This window comes from Typopeltis vanoorti, chromosome 18 (assembly GCF_054136105.1).
Source record: "Typopeltis vanoorti isolate ZY-2024b chromosome 18, IOZ_Tvanoo_1.0, whole genome shotgun sequence".
NCBI lineage: Eukaryota > Metazoa > Arthropoda > Arachnida > Uropygi > Thelyphonidae > Typopeltis > Typopeltis vanoorti.
Genome location: NC_143566.1, coordinates 14,076,599 through 14,091,322, shown reverse-complemented (window position 1 = coordinate 14,091,322; position 14,724 = coordinate 14,076,599). Strand labels below are relative to the sequence as shown.

Here is a 14,724-nt window from a genome sequence, read left to right as displayed (position 1 = left end):
GTTCTTCTTCAACTTCTGTATTTCATCTTTTCGTAGTTGTCCATCAATTTTTGGATTATCCGCATGTCTCAAAGTAAAGTGTCTCTTCAAGTTGTATTCTCTGTTGATGGATACGGATTCGTTGCACAGCAAACATACAGGCAAACTTAATTCAGAATAAAATTCTTTAAATTGACGTTTCTCTGCATCTATTTTTCTTTTTTTTTACAATAATCCTTGACATTGTCCCAAATTTATAAGCGATATTCAGAAATGTCAAACAAAACTATCTTTTACTCCGCAGGCACCGAACAGAACATAACATCAATGCAGGCACTGAACTGACACGTTGTAACACATTCACACACGCCACTAGTCAAAGTGAGAAAGAGACCTTGGTTGGAGAAAACAGTGTGTTGCGCAAGTCACATGATGTCAGCTTAATATGAGTTAGTAGAACACACCATGTTTTCTTCCACCATGAATCAGACAAACTTTGCTGGAATAGATTAGGGCCGGATCAAAAGAAGTAGAGGGCCAGATCCAGCCCACGGGCTGCCCATATGTGCTCTAAACTTTAACTCTGTCTACCACTACCCCTAAATCTCTAGCTTCATCTATTTCCTGGAGTATAGTGTCATCAATGTGATACACAACTTGTAATCTATTTATCCCAAAATGCATAACTTTACATTTCTCCATATTAAACTGACACGCATTATCTTTTGCCTATACGGACAGCCTATTTAAATCATCCTGCAAGTTCTTGCAGGATGATTTAAATTGATTACACTACCTAATTTTGCATCATCACAAACAACTGAATATTTCCCTTCAGGTTATTTCCTATATCATTTATGTACAAATTAAACAGCAATGGTCCAAGCACTGAACCTAGCAACACACCACTAGCCACCTGTTTTTGCCTAAATTCTGCTCCTCCATATACCACTTTTTCCTATCTGTCCAGCAATCACCCTCTCATCCACTTAACCAGTCTCGTATCCATCCCCATTTGTTCTAATTTGCATAACAGAGTTCCATGTGATATTTGACAGAATACCACATGGGACTCGATGAACCACATCAATGAGTAGCATTTCCTTTATCCAACTCAGCTGTTACTCTATTATTATGAAAAGTTAGTAAATTACTAAGGCGTGACTGACCCTTCATAAAATCATGTTCACCAGTATTATATTTTTATCTACCCATTCTGGAATTCTCTTTTTGAACAATTTCTAATATATTTACCACCACCTGAGATAATGAATTATTTTGCTTTCTTTTCACTCCCTTGGAACTCTACCAGAGCTGAGATTTAAATTAAAGAGCCTAGTCAAAGGCATTGCCAGTTCCTTTACACATTTTCACAAAACCTTAGCTGACATCCCATCTAATCCCACAACTGTATTTACATTGAGATTCTGCAATATCCTAAGAACCTCCAATTCTTCCACCTCTGTTCCCACATCAGTGTCTGTCCCATAGGTTAAAGAAGTAACTTCACTAGGATGATACATTCTTGCAAAATGGCCAGTCAGTAACTCAACTATTTTACCTGCTTCTGTCCTCTTGTGACCATCACTCATTAAGGTTAATCTTCCATAATACTTCCTCTTAATTGGACCACGTTATGCATCACTTGACCAAGCACAAAATTGATGTTTTGGAGATTAGATTGCCATCTGACATATAATGATGTAACCTACCTATAAAAAAATCGAGACCAACAGAAGTCAGTATTTTCACAGTTTTATTTCAAAGAACTAAATGCCAAATGGAATACGTTCCTAAGAAAATTTTACAAAACACAATTTTTTCCAAAAACATCAATTTGCCGCTTGGTCAAGTGATGTATAACACAATCCAATTGTCATATAACAAAAGAACTCTTTAGGATTTCCTTTGGCCTGCTTGGCTAGATTCTTCTCATAATCTGATTTTGTCTTTCTTGCCTGAGCCTTGTACTGTTCATGAGTTTGCTGGTCACCTTTCTCTTTATATACCCTCCACAACGTTTTTTTTTCTTCTGCAGCTCGTGCTTAATGATATTATTCATCCATCTATCATCCGATTAACCCTCATCACCCTAGGTAAAACAATGTAATACTGCTTCCCAAACTTATGGATGTAAAGGTCCCCTTGGAAAAATTTAAAATATTTCAAGGCCCCATCGAAAAAAAAAATCATAATACAGACATATATTATTATAATATTTATTGTATTTATATTCAATACAAAACATACACAGCAAATATCACAAAAATCAAATGCAAATATTACATTTTTAGCATTTTATATGGCACATTATCTTATATTTTTATATAGACAGAGAGATATTATTTATCTTATTAGTCTTAAAACATTTTAAATTTGTTTTCATTATTTCATGGCCCCCCTCAACAAAACTAAAGGCACCCAAGGGGGCCACGGACCACAGTTTGCAAAGCGCAGCTCTAGATGACCCTTAACTATATCCCTGTACTACTAACATCCTTACCCTGCAGTTTTATGCCATGGTACAGATTTAAGCCTCTTTCTAAGTATGTCATAATCACATGCCTTGTAGTTCCACAAATATCCCTTCTTGAAAGAATATTCCTCACGTTTTACAATTTCCCAAGTCAAGAGCTCATGGTCACTTTTACCAATTGGAGGCAATGTTTTCACCTTGGTTATAGATAGCTCTTCTGATTCTATGACCAGGTCTAATACTCTTCCATCCCTAGTCCCCTCCATCACATGCTGCTTTAAGTACCGTATTTGCTGGCATATAAGATGCACTTTTTTCCTTTGAAAATAGGTCTGAAAAACAAGGTGCGTCTTATACGCCGATACTCAATTTTTTATTACTTTGATTTCTGGAAATATTTTCTGTTCCGGGTTACGCAATTTCTTTCTTGCGGTGTGAGAGAGCATTTCAGTTACGTAGAGTTCGGTGGATGCACATGTCCTGTAATCAACGACCACAGCTGTGTTCCTGTTTGTTTAAACTTTCCAGTTGTTGTCGCAGTTGTGAACGGTGATAAATTTCTACCGTTAAATCTTCTCTAAATTTCTTGGCAAATTATGGCTGAAAAACGTCGGCATTGCTACAGTATTGCATACAAGCTACGTGTGATTGTGTAAGCTGAAGAACATGGAAACAGGGCTGCAGAGAGGCATTTCAGGCCCCAAATGAGAAAATGATAAAAACTCGGCAGAATCAGGAAGACGATCTAAAAAACGCAACTCACAGTAAACATAACCTGCAAAGTGGAACTGCAAAATGGCCAGAACTTGAGGCAGAACTGAATACTTGGATTTTAGACCACAGAAAAACGTGACTTTCAGTGTGTACAAAAATGTTTATTCATTAAGCAAAAGCAATTCATTATAATAATCAGAGATAAAGTTTTTTTCCTAAAAAATGTGTACAAAAAAGGGGGTCCAGGTCCATCTTATATGCCAGCAAATATGGTAATTATCTCTTAGCAGGTGTATAAATTCTGTTTCCTTTCTGCCATGATCTTTCTTCCTTCCAGTCTATGTCTCCATAGTTGAAGTCAACCCCCCCCCCCCAAATAACCACTCTACCTGTACTCGTACTAATTTGTCGATGCATGTCTTCCAGATCATCCATGGAATTCCCTGGCTTATAGCAACAACCAACTGTATGTTTCGTCTCATTAGCCTTAATCTCACGCAAGACTGCTTCAAATGAACAATCACCCTTCCGCCCATCTCATTCTTTTTGGTTGCAATTCATCTGCTATCCATTAGCAGTACTTTTCCCTCATCCTATCTTGAAAATACTAAACCATCCACATTCAATCCCTGTAACTACATCATCTGCTGTTAGCCAAGTCTCACAAATGCCTATAACTTTTGGCAAGGTTTCACTAACCAAATGTTCCTTTGTACAAGAAATTGTCCAGTCAGCTCATATAGTTTCAACTGAACCTTTTACAAGAGTGTATAGAGCAAAACCTGTTGAAATTATATCCTGCAAGCAATAATCCATTCTAGCTAAAGTTAAAAATCCACAAAATTTTGGAATAAAAATCAGGATATAGGTATATCCATGTGGTATTTTAGTTTTACCTAGATAATTTTTTTTTAATTAACAAAGCAATTAGAACCTACAGTAATAATTCTGTAGAATATTATTACATTCATTCCCAAAACGCTAACTAGGTTAATCTTTAGAAAATGCTATTGTAAATTTTAGACATAGTTATTTAACTCAATTCAAAGAACCTCATCTTTTCAAGTTTTCTAATTGATGTCAGAAATTGCTCCAAGTACAGCAAAATAAGTAATTTAATTAATAAAATATTATCTAGTGAAACATTCAGTAAATATATTTATTTTCTTCTTCCTGTTACATGACATTCAGTCTGCTTTCTGTGATTAACTAAGCAGAAAAATCTTGTTAGGAGTACCTTGAAAGCACATGCATACACACACAGTTAAATAACTATTTGACACACACACACACACACTTTGTGTATGTGTGTGTCAAATAGTTATTTAACTGTATATATATATATATATATTTGACACACACATACACACACACTTTGTGTATGTGTGTGTCAAATAGTTATTTAACTGTGTGTGTGTGTATATATATATATATATATATATATATATATATATATATACTCTTACTAAAACATATCCATTTTTAAAAATTATTTCTAAAGGAAGTTCTTAAGTTCTTCATTATTGACAATGCCATATTTTCCACATTTTCAATTCTCACTCAGAGCCTCAATAGATAAGTTAGTAACAATGATGTTGATTGAAAAGAACTGGGTTCAAATTCCATCTGGAACAAAACAACCATTATTTAAGAACTTTCAACCAAAAGTTAAATAGTTGGTCCCATGCAGATGCTGCAGGGTTTTTCATCCTGAAAACTCAAGTTTTTTTTATCCAGAAAAACATGCAATTAACAGATGCAATATACTTAATATCTCCATTGGAAGCAACTAACCTCAACCTTGAGCTACTTGCTGTTTTTACTTCCAGCATTTTCATTTCCAATCTACATGACATCAAAGATTTTGTCAGTGACATATGATAATCTCATACTCAAGATTATTTTCATCACCTGGTGCAAGATCAGCGGCTTGAAAACGTTCTTTGGTCTCTAGAGCAGAGTTACTGGAGCAGGAAAAAATGAATAATCATAAAAAAAAACTTAATCTATCAGTATTAAGATAGTATTATATAGGTTTATGATCTTTTGTGGGCGTTTTTATATTATATATAATAATAATAATAATATTATTATTATTAGTGTATTCTAGTGTCTTGTTTAAAACTATCCTAAAAATGAAAAAAAAAAAAGAAAGTTCACATTTGATGTCCACAGATGCCGTATGGTCACTGCCATACCTCACACGGTTATGGCAATGATGTCTTCTACTAGTACTAGAATAAGTGGCAGGGTTGCAGATTCCCTTTCCACACAAAGTTTGTAGGACAATCACGAACATCCATGCCCACGGCGGGATTTAAACCTGCAGCCTCTTGGCTGGAGAGTGGACATGCTAACCATGTCAGCTATATAATAATATATAATGACTAAATATATAATTGACTAAAAATGAAAGCTAAGTATAAAGCACCAATACATCATAGTTTTGCCCAACATTGTACTGCAAAGATATGAATGCTCCCTTTTGCAACCATTCACCAAATCATTAACACACACACGTTACAAATGGGTGGTCTCAAGAGAGAGAGAACCACATAGGACTCCTTTGGTAACTCCCTCTCCCAGTAATATAACTCCTGTGCAAAACACTGGCCTGTGGGTTAAAATTGTGCAGCATGAAAAGAGCACAGTTAAGTAGTAACCATCAGTATGGATTCCACAATTTAAGGTCCATGGCTGACCTCTGCCTACATCGCCCATAACTGGAAACATGCATGGAAAGGTTTCAAAAAACATATACAGTCACTCTTGACATTTTCAGATCTTGATCTCATGGCACTGAGGTCTGCAAATTACTATCATTTAGACCACCTGACACTCTGCAACTGAACAGCTAGCTTTCTCTATGGTCATTCAGTGTGTGTTATGATGAATAGCTTCCTCTGTTCAAACTTCGTCGCCAATACAGGCGTGCTTTGGGGCTCTGTTCTATCACCTACTTTCAATCATCATTAATCCCTATTCAAAGCTCTGCCAATGATGACAATCTCCATTCATCCTACTCATTTGACAAACCTGCAGTGCTCAGACATCACAAGCTTCAAATTTCTCTTTCAATGAGGCAAGAGAAATTTGATAACCTTTGATGACACCACAATGCAGTCTTAACTTTTCTCTCGCAAAACGGATCTCAGTTCATCTACCCTTACCCTAGTAATACACAAATCACCAGACAAGGTCATATATCTCTCTCTCACTGCTTGGGCTAACATTTACCTCCAGCCTCTCCTGGCATAAACATATCACATCAAAACATCTAAAAAATCTAGGCATTCTCTTCCGCTCAATACACTATTTTTCACCCAACAACTAACTGTATACAAATTCCAAATCTGCCCATCCTTAGAACACTGCTCACATGTTTGGGCAGTGCATATAATTGTTTCATGCTGCTGATAAAAACAAAATTATAACAAAAAACGATCCCCCCCCCCCAAGCAGTCATTCACCCAAGACTAGTTAAGAATGAAAATTACCAACAAGTCGAGGCAGTGGTTCATTCACCCATTACACTTCATAGTCATTAGGATTTTTTTTGATAGTTAATATTTGGTCCTTTTTTTTTTAAATATGATACATTATATTCAGTGGCAGATTACCCACTAAAGCAATGAGGCACGTGCCTAGGGGCCTCAAGCTTTGGGGGGCCCCAAGCCAAGCTATTTTCCTATAGTGTTTTAAAATAGATTAATGTTTTCAGCAAACATCATAAAAATCTTGATTATTTTAAGCAAAAATATTTTCAAAACAATTATTACGTTTTAATACGTATTTTGAACAGCGCGCACTATCTACGTTTTAAATAATGCCGCAATACCAATGTCAGCGCTAGTTGACAAGCTTCGTATTTGAACAGCACGTGCTGTCTATGCTTTAAATTAAATCGTATTACCAATGTCAGCGCATGCCGCTGTTTACAGCTTCGAGGTAATGAAAACTGATTGCATTGCCGAGATAGGAAGTTTCACCTGGTTGCTCCTTAACTTCATTTGTTATTGAATCGTATAAGAGTGAGATGTTTGCTTGTTTGTTTCAAAAATAACTTTTTAGTGTGACTTTTACTTTTCTTGTTTTCATTATTTAGTGAAAAAAAAAAACAGATAAAAAAATTAAAAAAAAAAAGTTTTATTATTTATCATCCTTTAACAGGCAGAGAACTCCAGAAGTTCAAAAAATTAAAAAGTACAAAATTTCATTTATTTGCCACCTAACTTTTATTTATTATTATTTTTTTTGGGGGGGACTCCCAAATATAATTTGCCTAGGGGCCCCAACTATCCTTAATCTGCCACTGATTATATTGGACTTATTGGACTGATTTTGATAAACATATATACATAATCGTCGACAAGTTTCGCCAGCTAGGGTATATCTGGCTTTTTCAAGACAAAGTTTATACTAACATTAAATGCTAAAAAAAAAAATGCAGTAATGACCTAAAAATCACTTAAACAAATTGAAGAGCACGCGTGGAGACTTAGTCATTGTTATTAAAACGTGTTTTATAATTTTTCGCGTAATTGAGTTCTGCTAAACATAATGAATTTATTAAGTTTTTCCAAATGTTTTTTAATATTATGCCTTGGTTTCTATTGAGGTTGTCTCCTGTTCGGAGTATCACTGCAGCTTCTTTAAAGATTCTACATCTGAAATCTTCTTCAATGTATGGCATGGAGCTGTTGTCCCAATCTATGGAATAGTTTGAAATTGAGAAATGATGTGTTAATCCTGAGGTGTCTGTTCTGTTATTATTTACATTTTTGATGTGTTCTTTTTTTCGGATTTCTATGCTTCGTGAAGTTTGGCCTATGTAAGTCAGTCCACATGAACATGATATGCTGTAAACTCCTGCATATTTGTAGAAAGCAATGCCGTCCTTAGGAGATCTTAACATGTGCCGTGTAGTTAAAATAGGTTTAAAAGCAACTCTGATGTTAAAAGGCTTCATGATTCTTGCTATTTTGAATGCCTAGCCTTTTTGATATTTCCAATAACATAGATAATACCACTTGGAATATAATTGACCACATGATACACAATAGTTACTGCAAAGTTTTTCAGTCTAGTAAGGTATCTCAAATTAAAAAATTTGATGAATTCTATCGAAGAAAATACAACTCTAGACAGTGTCTCCCAGATGATAAGGTTATTTCAACCTTTCGTACTACAGTCTTTCCAAACAAGAATCAGAAATCTTAAAAAAGGTTTCAACTTCTCAATTGCTTCTAATCATATCCCAAAAATAGATTTCATAAGTAATATTGAGAAAGGTCTTTCTTCACTTTCAGAGACAACAGCAAATGAGATAAGATTTAAAAGTACAATCATCCTCTCTACTGCAAAACCACCGAAACATAATATTACACCCTCTGAAAAGAAGGCACTTTTGAACTTGAAAAGAAACGGACATTATCGCACTTAAAGCAGACAAAGGAAACTCAACAGTCATTACGAATACCAAAGATTACATAAAGAAGATCGGTACTTTAATTTCTGACTCGTCTACATATCATATATTAGATAAAGATCCAACCATGAAAAACCACAATGAGACCAATCTTTTAATATGCAATATGACTAGATGGCCTCAAGAATTACAAAGAAATTTAAAATCTTTACATCCATTAACACCACCACGCCTATATGATGTACCAAAAGTCCATATAGACAGAGTTTCGCTTCGCCCAATCGTGGACGGCAGAAACTCTGCTACATACCTACTAGCCAAACACCTCAATAGTCTGTTGAAGGAGAAGATCAAGAAATCAGCATCATACATAAAGAACTCTCAACATTTCATTGATAAACATCAATATATTAAACACAGACATTTGCAAGTCTAGACGTGGTCTCTCAACGTACAGGTTGAAGAAGAAATTAAGATCATAGAAGATCTCTTTCCAAACGATACTGAGCAGCTTTTCCACCATTGCCTCAAGTCTAACTATTTTAAAGTAAACAATGCAGTATATCAACAACCGGAAGGCTTAGCCATGGGCGTGCAGGCCTGTTCATGGAAAAACTAGAAAATGACATCCTAGCAAAAATAACTGTGAAACCATCAGTCTGGTGGAGATATGCTGACGATGTGTTCATCGTTTAGAAACACACACAATAGATACCTTACATGAGTTCCTCCAAAAAATAAATTCTTTCCATCATAAAATTAAGTTCACATTAGAATTAAAAAAACAACCATCAATTACATTTTTTGGATGTACTAGTTAAAAAACAAGATAATGGACAAATCAAGCTCACAATCTATCACAAACCTACAGACACCGGATGCTATCTTCATTTTACATCTAATCATCATTATGCACAGAAACTTAGCATCATACATATGCTAAAAAAACAGAGCAAAAAATATCATCACAGAAGAAAAAAAATGCACTTGATGAGTTCTAACTTATATCAAAAACTCTATCCAAAAATGATTATCCACAAAATATAATTCAAAATATCCTCTATAGAAACAACCCCCCAGCAACAAACTCTAGTGACACAGTACACATCATCATACCTTATGCAGGCTCAGTCTCCATCAAAATAGCAAGAATCATGAAGCCTTTTAACATCAGAGTTGCATTTAAACCTATTTTAATTACACGGCACATGTTAAGATCTCCTAAGGACAGCATCACTTTATACAAATACGCTGGAGTTTACAGCATACCATGTTCATGTGGACTGACTTACATAGGTCAAACTTCATGAAGCCTAGAAATTAGAAAGAAAGAACATGTCGGAGATGTAAATAATAACAAAATAGACACCTCAGGATTAGCACATCACTTCTCAATTTCAAACCATTCCATAGATTGGGACAACAGCTCCATGCCATACATTGAAGAAGATTTCAGATGTAGAATCTTTAAAGAAGCTGCAGTGATACTCCGAACAAGAGACAACCTCAATAGAAACCAAAGCATAATATTAAAAGACATTTGGAAAAACTTAATAAATTCATTATGTTTAGCAGAACTCAATTACGCGAAAAATTATAAAACGCGTTTTAATAACAATGACTAGGTCTCCACGCTTCATGCCATTAATGTTACGTGTTCGCTCTTCAATTTGTGTAACTGATTTTTAGGCCGTTACTACATTCTTTTGTTTTAGCATTTTATGTTAGTATAGCCTTTCTCGTCTTGAAAAAGTAAGACAGACCCTAGCTGGCGAAACTTGTCGACGATTATGTATATATGTTTATCAAAATCATGGTCCAATAAATCCAATATAATGTATCAAATTATATTGGATTTATTTGACCCGATATACAGTACACACTAGTTTTAATCAAAGTTGAATTTTCGACTGTTCGTATTTCCGTAGTTTACTAGAACTATCACCATGTCCAGTGGCGTATTTAGGTATAGGCTCGGGTCTACAGCGGCAAATTTTGAGGGGCGGCGGAAATTTCAGGGCCCTCATTTTTATAATTATATTACGAATTTGTTATGCATGCAAATCAACATGTTCATTAAATATGGGGGAGGCGCACTTTCTGCGGGCCTAGGAGAGAGAAATACCTAAATACGCTACTGACCATGTCTGTAACAAAGTTACATTACTCAAAATAATTCTACCAGGTGACGTCGTTGTTTTAAAAATGGCAGGTGTAGCAAATGTTAAAACATATTTTATAAAACTCCGACTGGTTCTCGGCTATTCTAGACGTATTTCGTTTTACTCAATTTTGGCACAGCAATGCTCCCATTAAAACTGAAACGATTTTCATAAATTTTAACGGATATCCTAACTATCAAATTCCTTTAAATTCCATGCCACCAGTATGAAATTATTAATATCAGTTTCAACGGTTTAACAACAAAAATTTGCCGACTGAAACCAAAACTGAATTACTCAAATTTCCATCCAGCCAAAGGAGTTCGTGCAAATATATTTTTGACGTTTTGTCCCTCTAAGCGAGCCGAATGACACGAAAAATTGGAATAGCTCGACAAAGTTTGTAAGGTTCAGTCTAGCCAGAGTCCTGAATTAAACTGCGTAAGGAAAAACGCCGATCGTACATACGAAAAATGTAAATACGTCTTTGAGTACTTTATAATTTCGAGAGTGAATTGCTGTATTCTCTTCAGATTTCCCCCAGTCAATGCTAGAATACCCAGCGTCTTTCCGTACTTTCTCGTCCATGTTCCTCTTTCAATATACCGTATATAAATGGTCTTCTCTCTCTATTCTATTCATAATTTTGCCTATGTGGCACTCCATTTTTCTTCATTTCATAAACATTCTTGTAATGTTCAAACATTTTGAGATCCAAGACCTTTCGTAACCAATGCCTTAAACAACATCTATCACTTTGTGGGGAGAGGGGGGGGGGGACACGTTGTCAGCTTTTCAATGTTACCAAAACACAATCCTGTCTTATTTCTCACAAGAACGATCCGATTTCACCTTCCGCTATTTCTGATAGTATCCAAATTTCCAAACAAGATCAGATCTCTTTTCGGGATAACTTATCTACCGACCACTCTCACCTTTTAGTGATTACTAATGAATCTTCGGGTTTTTCTATTGTAGAATGTATATTTATAAAAATTTTAAATACCGTCCGACACAGATGCGAGATTCCTTTCTCCCATTCATGTTGAATGAGAGAAAGGAATAAGGCGATGTACGAATTCGTTACCAACACGTGAAATAATGTGCTTTATACATAAACTTTTTCAACTGTTGTACATGCAAAGTAGTTACCACTTTAAAAACTAGAATTTTCATTTAAAAAAGCTAATTTTCCGACTTATAATAATAATAACCACTCATTCCACGAAACGCACTGGTTACCCTATTATCGGAATGGATTCGCCTTCTGCCATGCGCAGAAGTGTCGAGAAGGTCTCGCATCTGTGGTCGCACAGTGTGTGTATACCATTTTTTGTTTAAAGACTATGCGTTAAAAGAATTTTTAAAGTGGTAGGCCTGCTTACGCTTCTAGCCTTTCGTTTCTCACATTAACAGTCACGAGAAGAGAGGAAAAATAAATAAAAAATATTTTAAAAAAATTGGTGTTCTCTTTCAGCTCAACGAATTGCATGTACATCTAGTAATCATATAATCCTATCCTCTCACATATACATCTGGTAATCCTATACAAATATCAAATCTGCCCAATCTTAAAATATTGCTCTCACATTTTGGGTGTTTGGAATTACTGTCGAAGCAACTCAGGCTATGAAGCCACAGTGTATACAGTTAACTGCGTCTATAATCTTTTGACCGGTTTGCCTGATCTGTGGTATGAAAAACCCTACCACATAAGTATGAGACCAGCTACTTCAGCTAAAGTTCTTTTCGTACCCCCCCCCCATCCCCAAAAATGCCTTGAAAATATTATCCATAGTAATAGTCACCGGCTGCCTACTGATTCCCACAATGTTAGTATGGGGAAGATTAACTCTGCCCATTGCCTTTGGGAAATAAGAAGGGTTTATTTGGTGGTCCCTCTAAAATCGAAATTGAAACGCCCCAATAAACTCGTTAAAGTTTATTAGGTCGTTTCAACAGATCTTAAATGCCAAATTTCGTCGAGCTAGTGCGTAATGATTTAGTATCAATTCGGATCGTTTTACTAATAAACATAATCCAATTGATACCAAATCGAACCCCACATGGAAATATGGTCAAATTCTAGTCTTCATCCTTATATATATATATATAACTCGAAAAGAGTGATGTTTACTAATGCAGTTTATTTTAAATTATAGCAACTTTTATTTACAGATTTAATCTTAATCATTGAAATTCATGCATAGTAAGTTCTTGCACTGTATTAATATAATTAAGGTAATGTAATTAATCATCAATGAAAATACCATACATCATTCAGACTAATTCACTCAGTTCAGTATTATGTTGATTTATACATCCAAATCTTTAAAAGCAAAATATTAGCATACAACTTTCTTTTTTTGATAACTGACTGTGCTTTAATTAGGGCTTATATTTTAAAATTTTTCTGAAGTGTATGCGCATCTAATGGTGCATATAAGAAAGAAATTTTAAAGTAAAAATCCTACCCATATTTCCGAGTTTATATATTCCCACTCGCAATTTATTTCTAATCGAAGAGACTGCCTTTCCGGATATGAATGCTTAATATATGACAACATTTCTTCGGATTATTTGTTTATGCCATAAATTACAGCAGACGAATTTCAGAAGTTGAAAGAAACACTGCAGCAGATAAGCGAAAACCGATTCCTATTGGCTATATGCAAAATGCTTTTATTAAGTATTAATAAACGTGATGCAATAATGTCATTATTATAAGTCTGACTGCAAATATTTGTGTCTGTGGTAGTCTTTTCATGAAAATTTTCTATCGTATTTTGAACTTAAAAAGAGTAAGCATTATTAGCACAAGTTACAAGATGAAGAAAAAGAAAAAATCCTGTGGTAGGCAGGCCATTTCTGCACGGAGTACACGATTATCTTATAAAATCTAAATTAAATATATATTTTGCTTCAGGACACCTAAAAACAGCTCTGGTGAGGAACATGACAACACAACCATATCATCCATAACCTATTTTAAGATGATGTAAATAGGTGTTTTTAAACCGATTTCTTGATATATTATTGGGGACCGAATTAAAAATAGTTATTCTTAATTCGGAAAACCATTGCAAGTCAGGTTTTTAATCATCGCCCACACTATTTATAAACTGGTGTCCAAAAGCTAAGGACGAACTGCATTTTTGTTTTACCTGCACAGGAAAAAAAAATTTACGATGACAGCCAAATATGGACCGTAAACTAATGTACGCTGCTTACAGAAAATGTAAGCAGCGTACATTTTCTGTAAGTCAATTATGCTGAGAGACATTTCAATATGTCCACCCCGAAATGCTATGCAGCTCTCACAACGTCGTACCATGCTTCACATCAAGTCATTTAGGAGTTCTTGAGGCAAACTGACCCATTCTTCCTTCAGAGCAAGGACGCAATGGGGAGACGCAGAAATGCGTCTCCCTATTGCATTCCAAACCGTGTTTTATGAGGTTCAGATCTTGGGAGAGTGCTGGACACTCGATTCGATTAATATCCTCGGTCTCCATAAGTATCTCCGCTGCTCGTATACGATTTGGTGTGCCATTGTCATCCATAAAATTAAATTTTTCGCCTACAGCACCTCGAAACAATCGAAAATGGCAGAGGAACTTCGTTGCAATATCGTTCACCAGGCATAGTCGATTTTTCCAGTACTTGTACTGGAAAAATCGACTATGCCTGGTGCTTAATGGACATAGTCAATTAAGCATAATGCATCCCCACACATCATGACCGTAGCTATTCCCTTTCAAGAACATTCTCGCGATGGTAAGCAGTATCATTTTCACGCCAGATCAAGTGTCGTCTAGAATCGGAGGACTGACTAAAACGACTCTCATCTGTAAGAAGACGATGAGCTGTGGACTACAAGCCTTCGGGAGTATAGACCTACTTGTCGTAGATGTCTTGTCACAGTTTGTCGAGATATCCGCGTACCGGTGGCGGTGCGTCAATTA

At 35.5% G+C, this 14,724-nt stretch overlaps 1 protein-coding gene across 4 annotated transcripts in view; it reads right to left on the bottom strand.

Moving 5' to 3' along the window:
* Nucleotides 1–14,724, bottom strand: part of LOC150096500 (RNA binding protein fox-1 homolog 3-like) — a 247,540-nt gene that overhangs the window by 154,925 nt on the left and 77,891 nt on the right. The window contains exon 1 of one of the 4 annotated variants that reach the window (XM_090408158.1): nt 4,964–5,066. The exons of the other annotated variants lie outside the window; for them this stretch is intronic. The gene's annotated coding sequence lies outside the window, so the exon portion shown is untranslated. Of the gene's footprint in view, nt 1–4,963; nt 5,067–14,724 lie in introns of those variants that run through there. 4 annotated transcript variants of the gene reach the window in all.